Source organism: Trachinotus anak, unplaced genomic scaffold (genome assembly GCF_046630095.1).
Source record: "Trachinotus anak isolate AG129_WGS33_773 ecotype Australia unplaced genomic scaffold, CSIRO_AGI_Tana_v1 ptg000003l, whole genome shotgun sequence".
In the NCBI taxonomy this organism is placed as follows: domain Eukaryota; kingdom Metazoa; phylum Chordata; class Actinopteri; order Carangiformes; family Carangidae; genus Trachinotus; species Trachinotus anak.
Genome location: NW_027273854.1, coordinates 19,607,366 through 19,627,756, shown reverse-complemented (window position 1 = coordinate 19,627,756; position 20,391 = coordinate 19,607,366). Strand labels below are relative to the sequence as shown.

General features: G+C 48.0%; 15 non-coding genes and 1 pseudogene across 15 annotated transcripts; all 16 read left to right on the top strand.

Annotated features, from left to right (window-relative positions):
• Positions 1-5,115: 5,115 nt before the first annotated feature.
• On the top strand, positions 5,116-5,297 carry LOC139619768 (U2 spliceosomal RNA). Its single transcript, XR_011690669.1, has one exon. It is a non-coding gene; the product is annotated as a U2 spliceosomal RNA (small nuclear RNA).
• Positions 5,298-5,696: 399 nt separating this feature from the next.
• Positions 5,697-5,811, top strand: LOC139618820 (U5 spliceosomal RNA). Its single transcript, XR_011689829.1, has one exon. It is a non-coding gene; the product is annotated as a U5 spliceosomal RNA (small nuclear RNA).
• A 164-nt stretch (positions 5,812-5,975) lies between these two features.
• LOC139619408 (U2 spliceosomal RNA) lies at positions 5,976-6,167 on the top strand. Its single transcript, XR_011690405.1, has one exon. It is a non-coding gene; the product is annotated as a U2 spliceosomal RNA (small nuclear RNA).
• Positions 6,168-6,562: 395 nt separating this feature from the next.
• Positions 6,563-6,677, top strand: LOC139618819 (U5 spliceosomal RNA). Its single transcript, XR_011689828.1, has one exon. It is a non-coding gene; the product is annotated as a U5 spliceosomal RNA (small nuclear RNA).
• A 5,752-nt stretch (positions 6,678-12,429) lies between these two features.
• On the top strand, positions 12,430-12,605 carry LOC139619674 (U2 spliceosomal RNA; annotated as a pseudogene).
• Positions 12,606-12,992: 387 nt separating this feature from the next.
• LOC139618818 (U5 spliceosomal RNA) lies at positions 12,993-13,107 on the top strand. The gene has a single exon (XR_011689827.1). It is a non-coding gene; the product is annotated as a U5 spliceosomal RNA (small nuclear RNA).
• A 164-nt stretch (positions 13,108-13,271) lies between these two features.
• LOC139619422 (U2 spliceosomal RNA) lies at positions 13,272-13,463 on the top strand. The gene has a single exon (XR_011690418.1). It is a non-coding gene; the product is annotated as a U2 spliceosomal RNA (small nuclear RNA).
• A 395-nt stretch (positions 13,464-13,858) lies between these two features.
• Positions 13,859-13,973, top strand: LOC139618817 (U5 spliceosomal RNA). Its single transcript, XR_011689826.1, has one exon. It is a non-coding gene; the product is annotated as a U5 spliceosomal RNA (small nuclear RNA).
• A 164-nt stretch (positions 13,974-14,137) lies between these two features.
• Positions 14,138-14,329, top strand: LOC139619584 (U2 spliceosomal RNA). The gene has a single exon (XR_011690576.1). It is a non-coding gene; the product is annotated as a U2 spliceosomal RNA (small nuclear RNA).
• A 404-nt stretch (positions 14,330-14,733) lies between these two features.
• LOC139618816 (U5 spliceosomal RNA) lies at positions 14,734-14,848 on the top strand. Its single transcript, XR_011689825.1, has one exon. It is a non-coding gene; the product is annotated as a U5 spliceosomal RNA (small nuclear RNA).
• A 164-nt stretch (positions 14,849-15,012) lies between these two features.
• Positions 15,013-15,204, top strand: LOC139619421 (U2 spliceosomal RNA). Its single transcript, XR_011690417.1, has one exon. It is a non-coding gene; the product is annotated as a U2 spliceosomal RNA (small nuclear RNA).
• Positions 15,205-15,591: 387 nt separating this feature from the next.
• Positions 15,592-15,706, top strand: LOC139618815 (U5 spliceosomal RNA). Its single transcript, XR_011689824.1, has one exon. It is a non-coding gene; the product is annotated as a U5 spliceosomal RNA (small nuclear RNA).
• Positions 15,707-15,870: 164 nt separating this feature from the next.
• LOC139619418 (U2 spliceosomal RNA) lies at positions 15,871-16,062 on the top strand. The gene has a single exon (XR_011690415.1). It is a non-coding gene; the product is annotated as a U2 spliceosomal RNA (small nuclear RNA).
• Positions 16,063-16,457: 395 nt separating this feature from the next.
• LOC139618814 (U5 spliceosomal RNA) lies at positions 16,458-16,572 on the top strand. The gene has a single exon (XR_011689823.1). It is a non-coding gene; the product is annotated as a U5 spliceosomal RNA (small nuclear RNA).
• Positions 16,573-16,736: 164 nt separating this feature from the next.
• On the top strand, positions 16,737-16,928 carry LOC139619417 (U2 spliceosomal RNA). Its single transcript, XR_011690414.1, has one exon. It is a non-coding gene; the product is annotated as a U2 spliceosomal RNA (small nuclear RNA).
• A 399-nt stretch (positions 16,929-17,327) lies between these two features.
• LOC139618811 (U5 spliceosomal RNA) lies at positions 17,328-17,442 on the top strand. The gene has a single exon (XR_011689821.1). It is a non-coding gene; the product is annotated as a U5 spliceosomal RNA (small nuclear RNA).
• The last annotated feature ends 2,949 nt before the right edge of the window (positions 17,443-20,391 follow it).

Here is a 20,391-nt window from a genome sequence, read left to right as displayed (position 1 = left end):
CAGGAAGCTAATCCAACAGGCTTTGAAATTCACAGCAAACGATTTGAATTGTATTTTGACCCTACCATTAAATAAAGGTTTTGATGTAAGCTTCCAGTCTGCGGCTATCTTGAGAGAATTTTGGACAAGATTTGAGTCTGTGAAACCCCAGTTTTCTGCATTTGTTGTTGAAAAACTGACTGATAATGCATTGAAAACAGTCATTGTCAGAATGTTTAATGAGACAGTGAATGCAGAAGACATTTGTATATGGCTGGGGAGATACTGCACTGTTAAAGGCCAGGCTACCAAAGTGAGAGATGAGGACGGCATCTGGAATTGCGCTTGGAGGGTCCCCATTCAACAATGGCAGGACCCCCAGGGCTTCCAAGGCCTGAAACATCTGCCGTCAATGATAGTTCTGGGTGAAAACAGGGGCTACATCCACTACCAAGGTCAGCCCAAGCTCTGCCGCAAGTGCGGTGAGCATGGGCACCTGGTAGAAGCGTGCACAAAAACCTTTTGCGGAAAGTGTAGAGAAATTGGGCACACTTTTGAGGAGTGCACCAATGGCAGGAAGTGCAACCTTTGTGGAGAAACAAATCATCTCTTCAGAGCTTGCCCCAAATCGTTTGCCAACAAACTAAAGGCAGCAAAAGCCAATGAACAAAATGGAGGACAAAAAGAAAAAGAGCAGGTTGAAGAGGCTGGGCAGGAAAATTCAAATCTCCCGCCAGATACTGTGATTGGAGAGGAGGGATCATGTGAGGCGGGAGAGGGGGAGGGGCCTGCAACAGCCCCATCAATGGAGAGTGGAGAGGAGGATGGGGAGATGCAGGAAGTGGGCGGAGCTAGTTCAGAAATGGAAGATTTTCAACCACCTGAAAATAGTGAGGATGCCCCCCTCCCCGATGCCCAGCAAACAAAGAGACTTGCATCGGAATTGTCCTCTGAGTCTCCTGTAGCCTCAGAGAAGAGGGGAAGAGTTGGGACTCTCTCAGACAGTTCATCTGTGGAGGAGCCCAGAGTCTTCCCCTCCAATTCACCAAATGAAGTCTCTTTCCTGACAGTAGCTCTACAATCAACCCCTAAGGACTCCAAGCTAAATGCAGCCTTGCGTCAAAGGCCAACCCCCAGAGTCCGACGGGGGAATGGAGCTCAACTCCCTCCTTCATCACCTGTTGAAGTGAAGGAGGAGCCCCGTTCACAAGAAATAGTCTAACTGCCTTTTTTTTAAAAAAAAAAAGATATTTTAGCATCTTAAACCTCTATTTAGTGTTTTTAAAATTTCATACCTGTTGTTTTTAATCATACTCATGACACTCACCTTCTCAACCATCAATGTGAGAAGTGTGAAGTCGAGAGTTAGAGCCCAGAGTGTTTTATCCTTTCTTAAATCTACAAAGTCAGATGTGTTTTTAATGCAGGAATGTGGCATACCGTTTTTAAAACACTACCGACAGTGGGAGGAGATGTGGCCACAGACATCGATATGGAGCGGATCAAACCAAAATAAGAACGATGGAGTGGCCATTTTAATAAAAAACCCTCAGGTTCTGGTGAAGGGTAGCACTGTGGTGAGAGACGGTAGGGCACTTTTAGCACACTTGACCTTTATGGGACAGGATTTTAACCTTCTCAATATTTATGGCTTTAACGACAAAAATGACAGGTATGACCTTTTAGAAGACCTGCAGTCCCACATGCTAGGGAGAGTGCCATTAGTTTTAGGAGGTGATTTTAACTGTATTTTAAGTCGAAAAGATAGAAAAAGAACAGGGGAAGATTTTAAAATTGACAAAACATCGGTTTTATTACAGGGCATATGCAGGGATTTTAAACTACAAGACTGTTTTAAAACCATGCATCCCAGAGAGGAGGGCTTCACCTGGTTCAGTGGTGATGGCACCAGAGCCTCTCGCATAGATTTTATTTTCACACGGGACTGCCCGCCGACCGATGCTAGATTGACCCCTGTTTTCTTTTCTGACCACCTGATGCTCTCCTGCACCCTTTCACTCTCTTCAGGTGTGACTTTTGGAAGTGGTCTGTGGAAACTCAACTGCTCCCTGCTTGAAGATCAACATCTAGTTCAGCAGTACAGGGAGCAGTACCGAGAGTGGCAGACCCTTCAAGACATGTACGATACACGAGCACACTGGTGGGAGATGGTGAAGGGAAAGACCCAGACTTTTTTCAGACAGGCAGGCAAAAAAAGAAAGGGCAAGGAGAACAGACGCATGATGGGACTGCAGAAGCGACTACAGCGCTATTTTAACCTCAACCAAAATGGAATGGATTTTAATGAAGAAATTAGAGAAATCAAATCAGAGATGTCGGTTTTAGCTGAAATTAAAAGCAAGGGTGTCATTTTAAGGAGCAGGGAACGGGAAATAGAGGAGGGTGAGAAGTGCACCAGGTATTTTTTTAAGAAAATTGTTAGTAAAGGGGGGACCATTTTAAAACTAAAAAAGGAAAACGGGTGCATAACAGAGAATATCGAAGAAATTAAACAGATTGTGGAAAATTTTTACGTAGAATTGTATAAAGAAAAGCCCATTAGAATAGACACCATGAATGAAGTTTTAAAATCCATCGATAAAAAAGTAAAAGACAGTGTGCTTTTAACCCAAGATTTTACCATTCTAGAGTTAAATAAATGTTTGTCAAGTTTTAAAAAAGGGAAGTCCCCAGGACAGGATGGACTTCCCTTGGAATTTTATTTGACCTTTTGGGACATTTTAGCACCTGATTTGATCGATGTTTTTAAAGACTTTGAGCACCTAGACCGACTTCCTGACAGTTTTAGAGTAGGGATAGTGACTCTACTGCACAAAAACAAAGACAAGACCGACCTGATGAACTGGAGACCTATCGCACTTTTAAACCTTGATTGTAAACTTTTTAGCAAACTTTTAGCCTCACGTATGTCCTTGTTTTTAAAGGGGGTGATTCACCCGGATCAAGGCTGTGCCATCCCAGGGAGGAAGATCACCGACAGCCTGGTACTGATCCGAGACACCATCTGTTACGCGAGAGACAGAAACATCCGGCTAGTAGTCCTAAATTTAGATTTTGAGAAAGCCTTCGATCGGGTCTCGCACCAGTACCTTTTCAAGGTACTGCAAAAAATGGGGTTCCCAGAAAGGTTTCTAGCTTGGGTGGGATTGCTGTATCGGGACATTACCAGCAAATTTGTGATTAACGGGCATTTGACAAAAGCAGTCGATATTAACTGCGGTGTCCGTCAGGGTTGTCCGTTATCTGCCCTCCTATACATAACATGTATAGAACCGCTGGCACAGATCTTGAGAAGGGATCAACGAATCAATGGGTTGGGAGTACCGGGGAGCGGGGGACTGGACACCAAGTGTATTTTATACATGGACGACGTGAACATTTTATGCACCGACCTTTTATCCGTCAACAGGACGCTGGACTTGACTGACTGGTTTGGACAGGCTTCTGGGTCAAAGTTGAACAAAAACAAGACCCAAGCCCAATTTTATGGACCGTGGACAGCGACTGAGATGACAGGACTCCCTTTGACTGTGACCCAGACTGACCAAAAAATACTGGGGATCAAATTTGACAGGGAGGGAGAAGGAACAACAAATTGGCCAGACGTGGTAGGGAAAGTAAAACAAAGACTAGGATATTGGGGACTTAGAGGACTGACTATTGAAGGAAAGGTTTTAATCATCAAAGCGGTGATTTTACCTTTGCTTTTACTCATCAGTTCTGTTTTTATCCCACCTAGGAGAGTGCTTTTAGATCTGGAGCGAGCCATCTTTTATTTCCTGTGGGGCTCCAAGTGGGAGAGACTGAGGAGGGAGGTCATGAAAAGGCCAAAAGAGAAAGGAGGAAAAGGAGTGCCTGACCTGTACTTGTTTTTAGGAAGCCGATACACCGCACTACACCTCAAACAAGCCACAGACCCATCCGGAAACCCCAAAACTACAGCCATGACACGTTTCTGGATGGGATCGTACCTCAGACGATTGAAGATTTTACCTACAGATCTTAAAGTACCCGTGTCTTTTAGCCTGCCACCAGCCTATGCTTTTATCCCGACGTTCTTAAAGCATTTTAAACTGGAGCAGGAGGAGCTGCATATTTTAACCAACCACCGTTCTCTGATCTCTGTTGTGCAGGAGCAGGAGCCAGTGAGTCCAGTGCGCGGGCTCGCATTTGGCGAGCCCTCAACAGTTTGGCGCAACGTGAACCATTCCGCTCTTCCAAACAGACTCCGGGACCTGTCATGGATGGTGGCTCATGAGATTCTCCCAGTCAGGTCCGTCATGCACTCCCGGGGCATGTCAACACGCTCAACCTGCCCCCGACCCGGTTGTGGCGCGCCAGAGTCGGTGAGGCATTTGCTCTGGGAGTGCAGCGCTGCCGTAGACCAGTGGGCAATGGCCGGCTCCTTGCAATTCCCGTACTTGCCAGCAAGGGAGGTCCTTACAGCACAACTGGTGCTGTATGGGGTGAGCCAAAAAACACTGAAGAACGATGACTTTGCCCAGATGTGGCTCACCCTAGCCGCCATCAAAGACGCCATATGGACCTCCAGAAACTTGCTGGTAAGGAAGCACATGCAGATCCCCCCCGTGGCTGTGATCCGGATGGCTGTAGGCGGCAGGCCTAGGACACAGCCACAAAGAAGCATCGCCTCTGTGCCCATTCGGACGAAGGAGCCGGAGCCACACATGAAAAGGTCAAAGCAGCGGCGGCCTGGCTCTCCGGGTGAGGCAGGTGGGAAGGAGCAACAGGGTGAGGATCTCCTCTGAGCACCACGACAGGATCCCGAGAGACCAAATGTTTGGGGGAGCGGAATGAGTGACCCTGGGTAGGGACTCATTCTGCTCCTGCACAAAATTAGAAAGAAGAGAAGTTTTAAACCAATGCACTCCCTTTTTAAAGATTTGGGACACTCCATGGTTTTCATTTGTGAGATGGATTTTATGTTTGACAACATGTAAAACCCCTTGAAATATTTGTTTTTAATGTTTTAAAAAAAAACAAACAAACAAACAATGGTTTTACAACTATTTATCATATTGTTGTGATTATAATGTACCCTTTGTATCTCAAGATGTAAACCTTCTTTGAAAAAAACTTGAAATGAGTGTCAATAAATCTTTTCGAAAAAAAAAAAAAAAAATCTGTTCTTATCAGTTTAATATCTGATATGTCCTCTACCCGAGGACGAACATATTAAACGGATTTTTAGAACTGGGAGCTGAAAAAGGGGCTTGCTCCGTTCACTCCACGCATCGACCTGGCATTGCAGTGCCGCCGGGAACGGTGCACCCTTCTCTGGCCGTGTGGAAAAGCAAGCAAGCAAGCAAGCAAGCAAGCAAACAATGACGCAAACGTACAGTTTCAAATGCCCCTCTGGCAGTGGCTGGAGGAAGGTGAGTCAACCTGCCCCACAGCTGATATCCCTCACGCGCCCTGGAAGGGCTGCTAGCCTCCAATCAACCCCGCATTTTCCCTGTATTTTGGTCCCCGGGGGCCTGCAAGCGCCTGATAACTTGAGAAATTTGTGGGGATTGCATGTTGAGGCCCAGACACTTTTCTCCACAGCCCGATTGGCTAGAGCCCGTGACAACATGGGGAGGGGGCGGGGATTTGGCAAGCTAAGAGAAGGCTACCGTGAGGGCGGTGACTGGGACCAATGGGGTCCTCGGCCGCTCTTGAGGAGAGGCCTGTACTGACTCTGGTTTCTCTTCATCACGCACAAGTCTTTCGCCTTTTACTAAAGACTTCCGTGGAGAGGAACACCAATGAGTTTAAGCTATTTTTGGCAGGCTCTGCCGTATGGCTGAGCCCTTTGAGTTTGTGAAAAGTCAAACAGCTGTCGAGGTCAGGAATGGGGAGGTGGGCGGAGGTGGTGAAAAGCAGCCATTGCTCCGCTCATGTCAAAAGCAGCCAACCGCGACCAGCGAGATTTGTGCCAAGAGCCTGGCTGGAACGCCAGACACTTTGGGCCCATCGCTTCTCGGCCTTTTGGCTAAGATCAAGTGTAGTATCTGTTCTTATCAGTTTAATATCTGATATGTCCTCTACCCGAGGACAAACATATTAAACGGATTTTTAGAACTGGGAGCTGAAAAAGGGGCTTGCCCCGTTCACTCCACGCATCGACCTGGCATTGCAGTGCCGCCGGGAACGGTGCACCCTTCTCTGGCCGTGTGGAAAAGCAAGCAAGCAAGCAAGCAAGCAAACAATGACGCAAACGTACAGTTTCAAATGCCCCTCTGGCAGTGGCTGGAGGAAGGTGAGTCAACCTGCCCCACAGCTGATATCCCTCACGCGCCCTGGAAGGGCTGCTAGCCTCCAATCAACCCCGCATTTTCCCTGTATTTTGGTCCCCGGGGGCCTGCAAGCGCCTGATAACTTGAGAAATTTGTGGGGATTGCATGTTGAGGCCCAGACACTTTTCTCCACAGCCCGATTGGCTAGAGCCCGTGACAACATGGGGAGGGGGCGGGGATTTGGCAAGCTAAGAGAAGGCTACCGTGAGGGCGGTGACTGGGACCAATGGGGTCCTCGGCCGCTCTTGAGGAGAGGCCTGTACTGACTCTGGTTTCTCTTCATCACGCACAAGTCTTTCGCCTTTTACTAAAGACTTCCGTGGAGAGGAACACCAATGAGTTTAAGCTATTTTTGGCAGGCTCTGCCGTATGGCTGAGCCCTTTGAGTTTGTGAAAAGTCAAACAGCTGTCGAGGTCAGGAATGGGGAGGTGGGCGGAGGTGGTGAAAAGCAGCCATTGCTCCGCTCATGTCAAAAGCAGCCAACCGCGACCAGCGAGATTTGTGCCAAGAGCCTGGCTGGAACGCCAGACACTTTGGGCCCATCGCTTCTCGGCCTTTTGGCTAAGACTGCGGTCGCCTCCTTTTGATGGTTAAATTCTTGCCTGTTGTGGCTCTGAGTTAAACCAGCTCTTGGGAGGAAATTGTCTACATTCCTTGTTTAAAGTTGTGCAACTTTTCTGTAGTTGCATATCTTAAACAAATAGGAATTCATTGGCCCAGAGAATCTCTTACCTGCGCTCTGCCGGATTCAACACCTTGTCCAGGCCAAAACTTGAAAAGGTAAGTACGTTTTTAGATTTTTTTCCTTTTTATATTTTTAATTGTATTTACTTATTTATTGTTCATTGTTTTTTCGTCCATTGTAAGTTTTTTACTGATTTTAGATCCTTTTAGCTTGTGGTGCCTCCACCATGTCGGCCACCCATGCCAACATGCGGAGGCACCACAGCGTCCGTTTTAAGTTTAAAGAAAAGGATGGAAAGCTCCTGGAGATGTCAAGGCTAGATTTCTCCAGGAAGCTAATCCAACAGGCTTTGAAATTCACAGCAAACGATTTGAATTGTATTTTGACCCTACCATTAAATAAAGGTTTTGATGTAAGCTTCCAGTCTGCGGCTATCTTGAGAGAATTTTGGACAAGATTTGAGTCTGTGAAACCCCAGTTTTCTGCATTTGTTGTTGAAAAACTGACTGATAATGCATTGAAAACAGTCATTGTCAGAATGTTTAATGAGACAGTGAATGCAGAAGACATTTGTATATGGCTGGGGAGATACTGCACTGTTAAAGGCCAGGCTACCAAAGTGAGAGATGAGGACGGCATCTGGAATTGCGCTTGGAGGGTCCCCATTCAACAATGGCAGGACCCCCAGGGCTTCCAAGGCCTGAAACATCTGCCGTCAATGATAGTTCTGGGTGAAAACAGGGGCTACATCCACTACCAAGGTCAGCCCAAGCTCTGCCGCAAGTGCGGTGAGCATGGGCACCTGGTAGAAGCGTGCACAAAAACCTTTTGCGGAAAGTGTAGAGAAATTGGGCACACTTTTGAGGAGTGCACCAATGGCAGGAAGTGCAACCTTTGTGGAGAAACAAATCATCTCTTCAGAGCTTGCCCCAAATCGTTTGCCAACAAACTAAAGGCAGCAAAAGCCAATGAACAAAATGGAGGACAAAAAGAAAAAGAGCAGGTTGAAGAGGCTGGGCAGGAAAATTCAAATCTCCCGCCAGATACTGTGATTGGAGAGGAGGGATCATGTGAGGCGGGAGAGGGGGAGGGGCCTGCAACAGCCCCATCAATGGAGAGTGGAGAGGAGGATGGGGAGATGCAGGAAGTGGGCGGAGCTAGTTCAGAAATGGAAGATTTTCAACCACCTGAAAATAGTGAGGATGCCCCCCTCCCCGATGCCCAGCAAACAAAGAGACTTGCATCGGAATTGTCCTCTGAGTCTCCTGTAGCCTCAGAGAAGAGGGGAAGAGTTGGGACTCTCTCAGACAGTTCATCTGTGGAGGAGCCCAGAGTCTTCCCCTCCAATTCACCAAATGAAGTCTCTTTCCTGACAGTAGCTCTACAATCAACCCCTAAGGACTCCAAGCTAAATGCAGCCTTGCGTCAAAGGCCAACCCCCAGAGTCCGACGGGGGAATGGAGCTCAACTCCCTCCTTCATCACCTGTTGAAGTGAAGGAGGAGCCCCGTTCACAAGAAATAGTCTAACTGCCTTTTTTTTAAAAAAAAAAAGATATTTTAGCATCTTAAACCTCTATTTAGTGTTTTTAAAATTTCATACCTGTTGTTTTTAATCATACTCATGACACTCACCTTCTCAACCATCAATGTGAGAAGTGTGAAGTCGAGAGTTAGAGCCCAGAGTGTTTTATCCTTTCTTAAATCTACAAAGTCAGATGTGTTTTTAATGCAGGAATGTGGCATACCGTTTTTAAAACACTACCGACAGTGGGAGGAGATGTGGCCACAGACATCGATATGGAGCGGATCAAACCAAAATAAGAACGATGGAGTGGCCATTTTAATAAAAAACCCTCAGGTTCTGGTGAAGGGTAGCACTGTGGTGAGAGACGGTAGGGCACTTTTAGCACACTTGACCTTTATGGGACAGGATTTTAACCTTCTCAATATTTATGGCTTTAACGACAAAAATGACAGGTATGACCTTTTAGAAGACCTGCAGTCCCACATGCTAGGGAGAGTGCCATTAGTTTTAGGAGGTGATTTTAACTGTATTTTAAGTCGAAAAGATAGAAAAAGAACAGGGGAAGATTTTAAAATTGACAAAACATCGGTTTTATTACAGGGCATATGCAGGGATTTTAAACTACAAGACTGTTTTAAAACCATGCATCCCAGAGAGGAGGGCTTCACCTGGTTCAGTGGTGATGGCACCAGAGCCTCTCGCATAGATTTTATTTTCACACGGGACTGCCCGCCGACCGATGCTAGATTGACCCCTGTTTTCTTTTCTGACCACCTGATGCTCTCCTGCACCCTTTCACTCTCTTCAGGTGTGACTTTTGGAAGTGGTCTGTGGAAACTCAACTGCTCCCTGCTTGAAGATCAACATCTAGTTCAGCAGTACAGGGAGCAGTACCGAGAGTGGCAGACCCTTCAAGACATGTACGATACACGAGCACACTGGTGGGAGATGGTGAAGGGAAAGACCCAGACTTTTTTCAGACAGGCAGGCAAAAAAAGAAAGGGCAAGGAGAACAGACGCATGATGGGACTGCAGAAGCGACTACAGCGCTATTTTAACCTCAACCAAAATGGAATGGATTTTAATGAAGAAATTAGAGAAATCAAATCAGAGATGTCGGTTTTAGCTGAAATTAAAAGCAAGGGTGTCATTTTAAGGAGCAGGGAACGGGAAATAGAGGAGGGTGAGAAGTGCACCAGGTATTTTTTTAAGAAAATTGTTAGTAAAGGGGGGACCATTTTAAAACTAAAAAAGGAAAACGGGTGCATAACAGAGAATATCGAAGAAATTAAACAGATTGTGGAAAATTTTTACGTAGAATTGTATAAAGAAAAGCCCATTAGAATAGACACCATGAATGAAGTTTTAAAATCCATCGATAAAAAAGTAAAAGACAGTGTGCTTTTAACCCAAGATTTTACCATTCTAGAGTTAAATAAATGTTTGTCAAGTTTTAAAAAAGGGAAGTCCCCAGGACAGGATGGACTTCCCTTGGAATTTTATTTGACCTTTTGGGACATTTTAGCACCTGATTTGATCGATGTTTTTAAAGACTTTGAGCACCTAGACCGACTTCCTGACAGTTTTAGAGTAGGGATAGTGACTCTACTGCACAAAAACAAAGACAAGACCGACCTGATGAACTGGAGACCTATCGCACTTTTAAACCTTGATTGTAAACTTTTTAGCAAACTTTTAGCCTCACGTATGTCCTTGTTTTTAAAGGGGGTGATTCACCCGGATCAAGGCTGTGCCATCCCAGGGAGGAAGATCACCGACAGCCTGGTACTGATCCGAGACACCATCTGTTACGCGAGAGACAGAAACATCCGGCTAGTAGTCCTAAATTTAGATTTTGAGAAAGCCTTCGATCGGGTCTCGCACCAGTACCTTTTCAAGGTACTGCAAAAAATGGGGTTCCCAGAAAGGTTTCTAGCTTGGGTGGGATTGCTGTATCGGGACATTACCAGCAAATTTGTGATTAACGGGCATTTGACAAAAGCAGTCGATATTAACTGCGGTGTCCGTCAGGGTTGTCCGTTATCTGCCCTCCTATACATAACATGTATAGAACCGCTGGCACAGATCTTGAGAAGGGATCAACGAATCAATGGGTTGGGAGTACCGGGGAGCGGGGGACTGGACACCAAGTGTATTTTATACATGGACGACGTGAACATTTTATGCACCGACCTTTTATCCGTCAACAGGACGCTGGACTTGACTGACTGGTTTGGACAGGCTTCTGGGTCAAAGTTGAACAAAAACAAGACCCAAGCCCAATTTTATGGACCGTGGACAGCGACTGAGATGACAGGACTCCCTTTGACTGTGACCCAGACTGACCAAAAAATACTGGGGATCAAATTTGACAGGGAGGGAGAAGGAACAACAAATCGGCCAGACGTGGTAGGGAAAGTAAAACAAAGACTAGGATATTGGGGACTTAGAGGACTGACTATTGAAGGAAAGGTTTTAATCATCAAAGCGGTGATTTTACCTTTGCTTTTACTCATCAGTTCTGTTTTTATCCCACCTAGGAGAGTGCTTTTAGATCTGGAGCGAGCCATCTTTTATTTCCTGTGGGGCTCCAAGTGGGAGAGACTGAGGAGGGAGGTCATGAAAAGGCCAAAAGAGAAAGGAGGAAAAGGAGTGCCTGACCTGTACTTGTTTTTAGGAAGCCGATACACCGCACTACACCTCAAACAAGCCACAGACCCATCCGGAAACCCCAAAACTACAGCCATGACACGTTTCTGGATGGGATCGTACCTCAGACGATTGAAGATTTTACCTACAGATCTTAAAGTACCCGTGTCTTTTAGCCTGCCACCAGCCTATGCTTTTATCCCGACGTTTTTAAAGCATTTTAAACTGGAGCAGGAGGAGCTGCATATTTTAACCAACCACCGTTCTCTGATCTCTGTTGTGCAGGAGCAGGAGCCAGTGAGTCCAGTGCGCGGGCTCGCATTTGGCGAGCCCTCAACAGTTTGGCGCAACGTGAACCATTCCGCTCTTCCAAACAGACTCCGGGACCTGTCATGGATGGTGGCTCATGAGATTCTCCCAGTCAGGTCCGTCATGCACTCCCGGGGCATGTCAACACGCTCAACCTGCCCCCGACCCGGTTGTGGCGCGCCAGAGTCGGTGAGGCATTTGCTCTGGGAGTGCAGCGCTGCCGTAGACCAGTGGGCAATGGCCGGCTCCTTGCAATTCCCGTACTTGCCAGCAAGGGAGGTCCTTACAGCACAACTGGTGCTGTATGGGGTGAGCCAAAAAACACTGAAGAACGATGACTTTGCCCAGATGTGGCTCACCCTAGCCGCCATCAAAGACGCCATATGGACCTCCAGAAACTTGCTGGTAAGGAAGCACATGCAGATCCCCCCCGTGGCTGTGATCCGGATGGCTGTAGGCGGCAGGCCTAGGACACAGCCACAAAGAAGCATCGCCTCTGTGCCCATTCGGACGAAGGAGCCGGAGCCACACATGAAAAGGTCAAAGCAGCGGCGGCCTGGCTCTCCGGGTGAGGCAGGTGGGAAGGAGCAACAGGGTGAGGATCTCCTCTGAGCACCACGACAGGATCCCGAGAGACCAAATGTTTGGGGGAGCGGAATGAGTGACCCTGGGTAGGGACTCATTCTGCTCCTGCACAAAATTAGAAAGAAGAGAAGTTTTAAACCAATGCACTCCCTTTTTAAAGATTTGGGACACTCCATGGTTTTCATTTGTGAGATGGATTTTATGTTTGACAACATGTAAAACCCCTTGAAATATTTGTTTTTAATGTTTAAAAAAAAAAAAAAAAACAAACAAACAATGGTTTTACAACTATTTATCATATTGTTGTGATTATAATGTACCCTTTGTATCTCAAGATGTAAACCTTCTTTGAAAAAACTTGAAATGAGTGTCAATAAATCTTTTCGAAAGAAAAAAATCTGTTCTTATCAGTTTAATATCTGATATGTCCTCTACCCGAGGACAAACATATTAAACGGATTTTTAGAACTGGGAGCTGAAAAAGGGGCTTGCCCCGTTCACTCCACGCATCGACCTGGCATTGCAGTGCCGCCGGGAACGGTGCACCCTTCTCTGGCCGTGTGGAAAAGCAAGCAAGCAAGCAAGCAATGACGCAAACGTACAGTTTCAAATGCCCCTCTGGCAGTGGCTGGAGGAAGGTGAGTCAACCTGCCCCACAGCTGATATCCCTCACGCGCCCTGGAAGGGCTGCTAGCCTCCAATCAACCCCGCATTTTCCCTGTATTTTGGTCCCCGGGGGCCTGCAAGCGCCTGATAACTTGAGAAATTTGTGGGGATTGCATGTTGAGGCCCAGACACTTTTCTCCACAGCCCGATTGGCTAGAGCCCGTGACAACATGGGGAGGGGGCGGGGATTTGGCAAGCTAAGAGAAGGCTACCGTGAGGGCGGTGACTGGGACCAATGGGGTCCTCGGCCGCTCTTGAGGAGAGGCCTGTACTGACTCTGGTTTCTCTTCATCACGCACAAGTCTTTCGCCTTTTACTAAAGACTTCCGTGGAGAGGAACACCAATGAGTTTAAGCTATTTTTGGCAGGCTCTGCCGTATGGCTGAGCCCTTTGAGTTTGTGAAAAGTCAAACAGCTGTCGAGGTCAGGAATGGGGAGGTGGGCGGAGGTGGTGAAAAGCAGCCATTGCTCCGCTCATGTCAAAAGCAGCCAACCGCGACCAGCGAGATTTGTGCCAAGAGCCTGGCTGGAACGCCAGACACTTTGGGCCCATCGCTTCTCGGCCTTTTGGCTAAGATCAAGTGTAGTATCTGTTCTTATCAGTTTAATATCTGATATGTCCTCTACCCGAGGACAAACATATTAAACGGATTTTTAGAACTGGGAGCTGAAAAAGGGGCTTGCTCCGTTCACTCCACGCATCGACCTGGCATTGCAGTGCCGCCGGGAACGGTGCACCCTTCTCTGGCCGTGTGGAAAAGCAAGCAAGCAAGCAAGCAAGCAAACAATGACGCAAACGTACAGTTTCAAATGCCCCTCTGGCAGTGGCTGGAGGAAGGTGAGTCAACCTGCCCCACAGCTGATATCCCTCACGCGCCCTGGAAGGGCTGCTAGCCTCCAATCAACCCCGCATTTTCCCTGTATTTTGGTCCCCGGGGGCCTGCAAGCGCCTGATAACTTGAGAAATTTGTGGGGATTGCATGTTGAGGCCCAGACACTTTTCTCCACAGCCCGATTGGCTAGAGCCCGTGACAACATGGGGAGGGGGCGGGGATTTGGCAAGCTAAGAGAAGGCTACCGTGAGGGCGGTGACTGGGACCAATGGGGTCCTCGGCCGCTCTTGAGGAGAGGCCTGTACTGACTCTGGTTTCTCTTCATCACGCACAAGTCTTTCGCCTTTTACTAAAGACTTCCGTGGAGAGGAACACCAATGAGTTTAAGCTATTTTTGGCAGGCTCTGCCGTATGGCTGAGCCCTTTGAGTTTGTGAAAAGTCAAACAGCTGTCGAGGTCAGGAATGGGGAGGTGGGCGGAGGTGGTGAAAAGCAGCCATTGCTCCGCTCATGTCAAAAGCAGCCAACCGCGACCAGCGAGATTTGTGCCAAGAGCCTGGCTGGAACGCCAGACACTTTGGGCCCATCGCTTCTCGGCCTTTTGGCTAAGATCAAGTGTAGTATCTGTTCTTATCAGTTTAATATCTGATATGTCCTCTACCCGAGGACAAACATATTAAACGGATTTTTAGGACTGGGAGCTGAAAAAGGGGCTTGCCCCGTTCACTCCACGCATCGACCTGGCATTGCAGTGCCGCCGGGAACGGTGCACCCTTCTCTGGCCGTGTGGAAAAGCAAGCAAGCAATAAAAGCAAGCAAGCAAGCAAACAATGACGCAAACGTACAGTTTCAAATGCCCCTCTGGCAGTGGCTGGAGGAAGGTGAGTCAACCTGCCCCACAGCTGATATCCCTCACGCGCCCTGGAAGGGCTGCTAGCCTCCAATCAACCCCGCATTTTCCCTGTATTTTGGTCCCCGGGGGCCTGCAAGCGCCTGATAACTTGAGAAATTTGTGGGGATTGCATGTTGAGGCCCAGACACTTTTCTCCACAGCCCGATTGGCTAGAGCCCGTGACAACATGGGGAGGGGGCGGGGATTTGGCAAGCTAAGAGAAGGCTACCGTGAGGGCGGTGACTGGGACCAATGGGGTCCTCGGCCGCTCTTGAGGAGAGGCCTGTACTGACTCTGGTTTCTCTTCATCACGCACAAGTCTTTCGCCTTTTACTAAAGACTTCCGTGGAGAGGAACACCAATGAGTTTAAGCTATTTTTGGCAGGCTCTGCCGTATGGCTGAGCCCTTTGAGTTTGTGAAAAGTCAAACAGCTGTCGAGGTCAGGAATGGGGAGGTGGGCGGAGGTGGTGAAAAGCAGCCATTGCTCCGCTCATGTCAAAAGCAGCCAACCGCGACCAGCGAGATTTGTGCCAAGAGCCTGGCTGGAACGCCAGACACTTTGGGCCCATCGCTTCTCGGCCTTTTGGCTAAGATCAAGTGTAGTATCTGTTCTTATCAGTTTAATATCTGATATGTCCTCTACCCGAGGACAAACATATTAAACGGATTTTTAGAACTGGGAGCTGAAAAAGGGGCTTGCTCCGTTCACTCCACGCATCGACCTGGCATTGCAGTGCCGCCGGGAACGGTGCACCCTTCTCTGGCCGTGTGGAAAAGCAAGCAAGCAAGCAAACAATGACGCAAACGTACAGTTTCAAATGCCCCTCTGGCAGTGGCTGGAGGAAGGTGAGTCAACCTGCCCCACAGCTGATATCCCTCACGCGCCCTGGAAGGGCTGCTAGCCTCCAATCAACCCCGCATTTTCCCTGTATTTTGGTCCCCGGGGGCCTGCAAGCGCCTGATAACTTGAGAAATTTGTGGGGATTGCATGTTGAGGCCCAGACACTTTTCTCCACAGCCCGATTGGCTAGAGCCCGTGACAACATGGGGAGGGGGCGGGGATTTGGCAAGCTAAGAGAAGGCTACCGTGAGGGCGGTGACTGGGACCAATGGGGTCCTCGGCCGCTCTTGAGGAGAGGCCTGTACTGACTCTGGTTTCTCTTCATCACGCACAAGTCTTTCGCCTTTTACTAAAGACTTCCGTGGAGAGGAACACCAATGAGTTTAAGCTATTTTTGGCAGGCTCTGCCGTATGGCTGAGCCCTTTGAGTTTGTGAAAAGTCAAACAGCTGTCGAGGTCAGGAATGGGGAGGTGGGCGGAGGTGGTGAAAAGCAGCCATTGCTCCGCTCATGTCAAAAGCAGCCAACCGCGACCAGCGAGATTTGTGCCAAGAGCCTGGCTGGAACGCCAGACACTTTGGGCCCATCGCTTCTCGGCCTTTTGGCTAAGATCAAGTGTAGTATCTGTTCTTATCAGTTTAATATCTGATATGTCCTCTACCCGAGGACAAACATATTAAACGGATTTTTAGAACTGGGAGCTGAAAAAGGGGCTTGCTCCGTTCACTCCACGCATCGACCTGGCATTGCAGTGCCGCCGGGAACGGTGCACCCTTCTCTGGCCGTGTGGAAAAGCAAGCAAGCAAGCAAGCAAGCAAACAATGACGCAAACGTACAGTTTCAAATGCCCCTCTGGCAGTGGCTGGAGGAAGGTGAGTCAACCTGCCCCACAGCTGATATCCCTCACGCGCCCTGGAAGGGCTGCTAGCCTCCAATCAACCCCGCATTTTCCCTGTATTTTGGTCCCCGGGGGCCTGCAAGCGCCTGATAACTTGAGAAATTTGTGGGGATTGCATGTTGAGGCCCAGACACTTTTCTCCACAGCCCGATTGGCTAGAGCCCGTGACAACATGGGGAGGGGGCGGGGATTTGGCAAGCTAAGAGAAGGCTACCGTGAGGGCGGTGACTGGGACCAATGGGGTCCTCGGCCGCTCTTGAGGAGAGGCCTGTACTGACTCTGGTTTCTCTTCATCACGCACAAGTCTTTCGCCTTTTACTAAAGACTTCCGTGGAGAGGAACACCAATGAGTTTAAGCTATTTTTGGCAGGCTCTGCCGTATGGCTGAGCCCTTTGAGTTTGTGAAAAGTCAAACAGCTGTCGAGGTCAGGAATGGGGAGGTGGGCGGAGGTGGTGAAAAGCAGCCATTGCTCCGCTCATGTCAAAAGCAGCCAACCGCGACCAGCGAGATTTGTGCCAAGAGCCTGGCTGGAACGCCAGACACTTTGGGCCCATCGCTTCTCGGCCTTTTGGCTAAGATCAAGTGTAGTATCTGTTCTTATCAGTTTAATATCTGATATGTCCTCTACCCGAGGACAAACATATTAAACGGATTTTTAGAACTGGGAGCTGAAAAAGGGGCTTGCTCCGTTCACTCCACGCATCGACCTGGCATTGCAGTGCCGCCGGGAACGGTGCACCCTTCTCTGGCCGTGTGGAAAAGCAAGCAAGCAAGCAAGCAAGCAAGCAAACAATGACGCAAACGTACAGTTTCAAATGCCCCTCTGGCAGTGGCTGGAGGAAGGTGAGTCAACCTGCCCCACAGCTGATATCCCTCACGCGCCCTGGAAGGGCTGCTAGCCTCCAATCAACCCCGCATTTTCCCTGTATTTTGGTCCCCGGGGGCCTGCAAGCGCCTGATAACTTGAGAAATTTGTGGGGATTGCATGTTGAGGCCCAGACACTTTTCTCCACAGCCCGATTGGCTAGAGCCCGTGACAACATGGGGAGGGGGCGGGGATTTGGCAAGCTAAGAGAAGGCTACCGTGAGGGCGGTGACTGGGACCAATGGGGTCCTCGGCCGCTCTTGAGGAGAGGCCTGTACTGACTCTGGTTTCTCTTCATCACGCACAAGTCTTTCGCCTTTTACTAAAGACTTCCGTGGAGAGGAACACCAATGAGTTTAAGCTATTTTTGGCAGGCTCTGCCGTATGGCTGAGCCCTTTGAGTTTGTGAAAAGTCAAACAGCTGTCGAGGTCAGGAATGGGGAGGTGGGCGGAGGTGGTGAAAAGCAGCCATTGCTCCGCTCATGTCAAAAGCAGCCAACCGCGACCAGCGAGATTTGTGCCAAGAGCCTGGCTGGAACGCCAGACACTTTGGGCCCATCGCTTCTCGGCCTTTTGGCTAAGACTGCGGTCGCCTCCTTTTGATGGTTAAATTCTTGCCTGTTGTGGCTCTGAGTTAAACCAGCTCTTGGGAGGAAATTGTCTACATTCCTTGTTTAAAGTTGTGCAACTTTTCTGTAGTTGCATATCTTAAACAAATAGGAATTCATTGGCCCAGAGAATCTCTTACCTGAGCTCTGCCGGATTCAACACCTTGTCCAGGCCAAAACTTGAAAAGGTAAGTACGTTTTTAGATTTTTTTCCTTTTTTATATTTTTAATTGTATTTGCTTATTTATTGTTCATTGTTTTTTTGTCCATTGTAAGTTTTTTACTGATTTTAGATCCTTTTAGCTTGTGGTGCCTCCACCATGTCGGCCACCCATGCCAACATGCGGAGGCACCACAGCGTCCGTTTTAAGTTTAAAGAAAAGGATGGAAAGCTCCTGGAGATGTCAAGGCTAGATTTCTCCAGGAAGCTAATCCAACAGGCTTTGAAATTCACAGCAAACGATTTGAATTGTATTTTGACCCTACCATTAAACAAAGGTTTTGATGTAAGCTTCCAGTCTGCGGCTATCTTGAGAGAATTTTGGACAAGATTTGAGTCTGTGAAACCCCAGTTTTCTGCATTTGTTGTTGAAAAACTGACTGATAATGCATTGAAAACAGTCATTGTCAGAATGTTTAATGAGACAGTGAATGCAGAAGACATTTGTATATGGCTGGGGAGATACTGCACTGTTAAAGGCCAGGCTACCAAAGTGAGAGATGAGGACGGCATCTGGAATTGCGCTTGGAGGGTCCCCATTCAACAATGGCAGGACCCCCAGGGCTTCCAAGGCCTGAAACATCTGCCGTCAATGATAGTTCTGGGTGAAAACAGGGGCTACATCCACTACCAAGGTCAGCCCAAGCTCTGCCGCAAGTGTGGTGAGCATGGGCACCTGGTAGAAGCGTGCACAAAAACCTTTTGCGGAAAGTGTAGAGAAATTGGGCACACTTTTGAGGAGTGCACCAATGGCAGGAAGTGCAACCTTTGTGGAGAAACAAATCATCTCTTCAGAGCTTGCCCCAAATCGTTTGCCAACAAACTAAAGGCAGCAAAAGCCAATGAACAAAATGGAGGACAAAAAGAAAAAGAGCAGGTTGAAGAGGCTGGGCAGGAAAATTCAAATCTCCCGCCAGATACTGTGATTGGAGAGGAGGGATCATGTGAGGCGGGAGAGGGGGAGGGGCCTGCAACAGCCCCATCAATGGAGAGTGGAGAGGAGGATGGGGAGATGCAGGAAGTGGGCGGAGCTAGTTCAGAAATGGAAGATTTTCAACCACCTGAAAATAGTGAGGATGCCCCCCTCCCCGATGCCCAGCAAACAAAGAGACTTGCATCGGAATTGTCCTCTGAGTCTCCTGTAGCCTCAGAGAAGAGGGGAAGAGTTGGGACTCTCTCAGACAGTTCATCTGTGGAGGAGCCCAGAGTCTTCCCCTCCAATTCACCAAATGAAGTCTCTTTTCTGACAGTCGCTCTACAATCAACCCCTAAGGACTCCAAGCTAAATGCAGCCTTGCGTCAAAGGCCAACCCCCAGAGTCCGACGGGGGAATGGAGCTCAACTCCCTCCTTCATCACCTGTTGAAGTGAAGGAGGAGCCCCGTTCACAAGAAATAGTCTAACTGCCTTTTTTTAAAAAAAAAAAAGATATTTTAGCATCTTAAACCTCTATTTAGTGTTTTTAAAATTTCATACCTGTTGTTTTTAATCATACTCATGACACTCACCTTCTCAACCATCAATGTGAGAAGTGTGAAGTCGAGAGTTAGAGCCCAGAGTGTTTTATCCTTTCTTAAATCTACAAAGTCAGATGTGTTTTTAATGCAGGAATGTGGCATACCGTTTTTAAAACACTACCGACAGTGGGAGGAGATGTGGCCACAGACATCGATATGGAGCGGATCAAACCAAAATAAGAACGATGGAGTGGCCATTTTAATAAAAAACCCTCAGGTTCTGGTGAAGGGTAGCACTGTGGTGAGAGACGGTAGGGCACTTTTAGCACACTTGACCTTTATGGGACAGGATTTTAACCTTCTCAATATTTATGGCTTTAACGACAAAAATGACAGGTATGACCTTTTAGAAGACCTGCAGTCCCACATGCTAGGGAGAGTGCCATTAGTTTTAGGAGGTGATTTTAACTGTATTTTAAGTCGAAAAGATAGAAAAAGAACAGGGGAAGATTTTAAAATTGACAAAACATCGGTTTTATTACAGGGCATATGCAGGGATTTTAAACTACAAGACTGTTTTAAAACCATGCATCCCAGAGAGGAGGGCTTCACCTGGTTCAGTGGTGATGGCACCAGAGCCTCTCGCATAGATTTTATTTTCACACGGGACTGCCCGCCGACCGATGCTAGATTGACCCCTGTTTTCTTTTCTGACCACCTGATGCTCTCCTGCACCCTTTCACTCTCTTCAGGTGTGACTTTTGGAAGTGGTCTGTGGAAACTCAACTGCTCCCTGCTTGAAGATCAACATCTAGTTCAGCAGTACAGGGAGCAGTACCGAGAGTGGCAGACCCTTCAAGACATGTACGATACACGAGCACACTGGTGGGAGATGGTGAAGGGAAAGACCCAGACTTTTTTCAGACAGGCAGGCAAAAAAAGAAAGGGCAAGGAGAACAGACGCATGATGGGACTGCAGAAGCGACTACAGCGCTATTTTAACCTCAACCAAAATGGAATGGATTTTAATGAAGAAATTAGAGAAATCAAATCAGAGA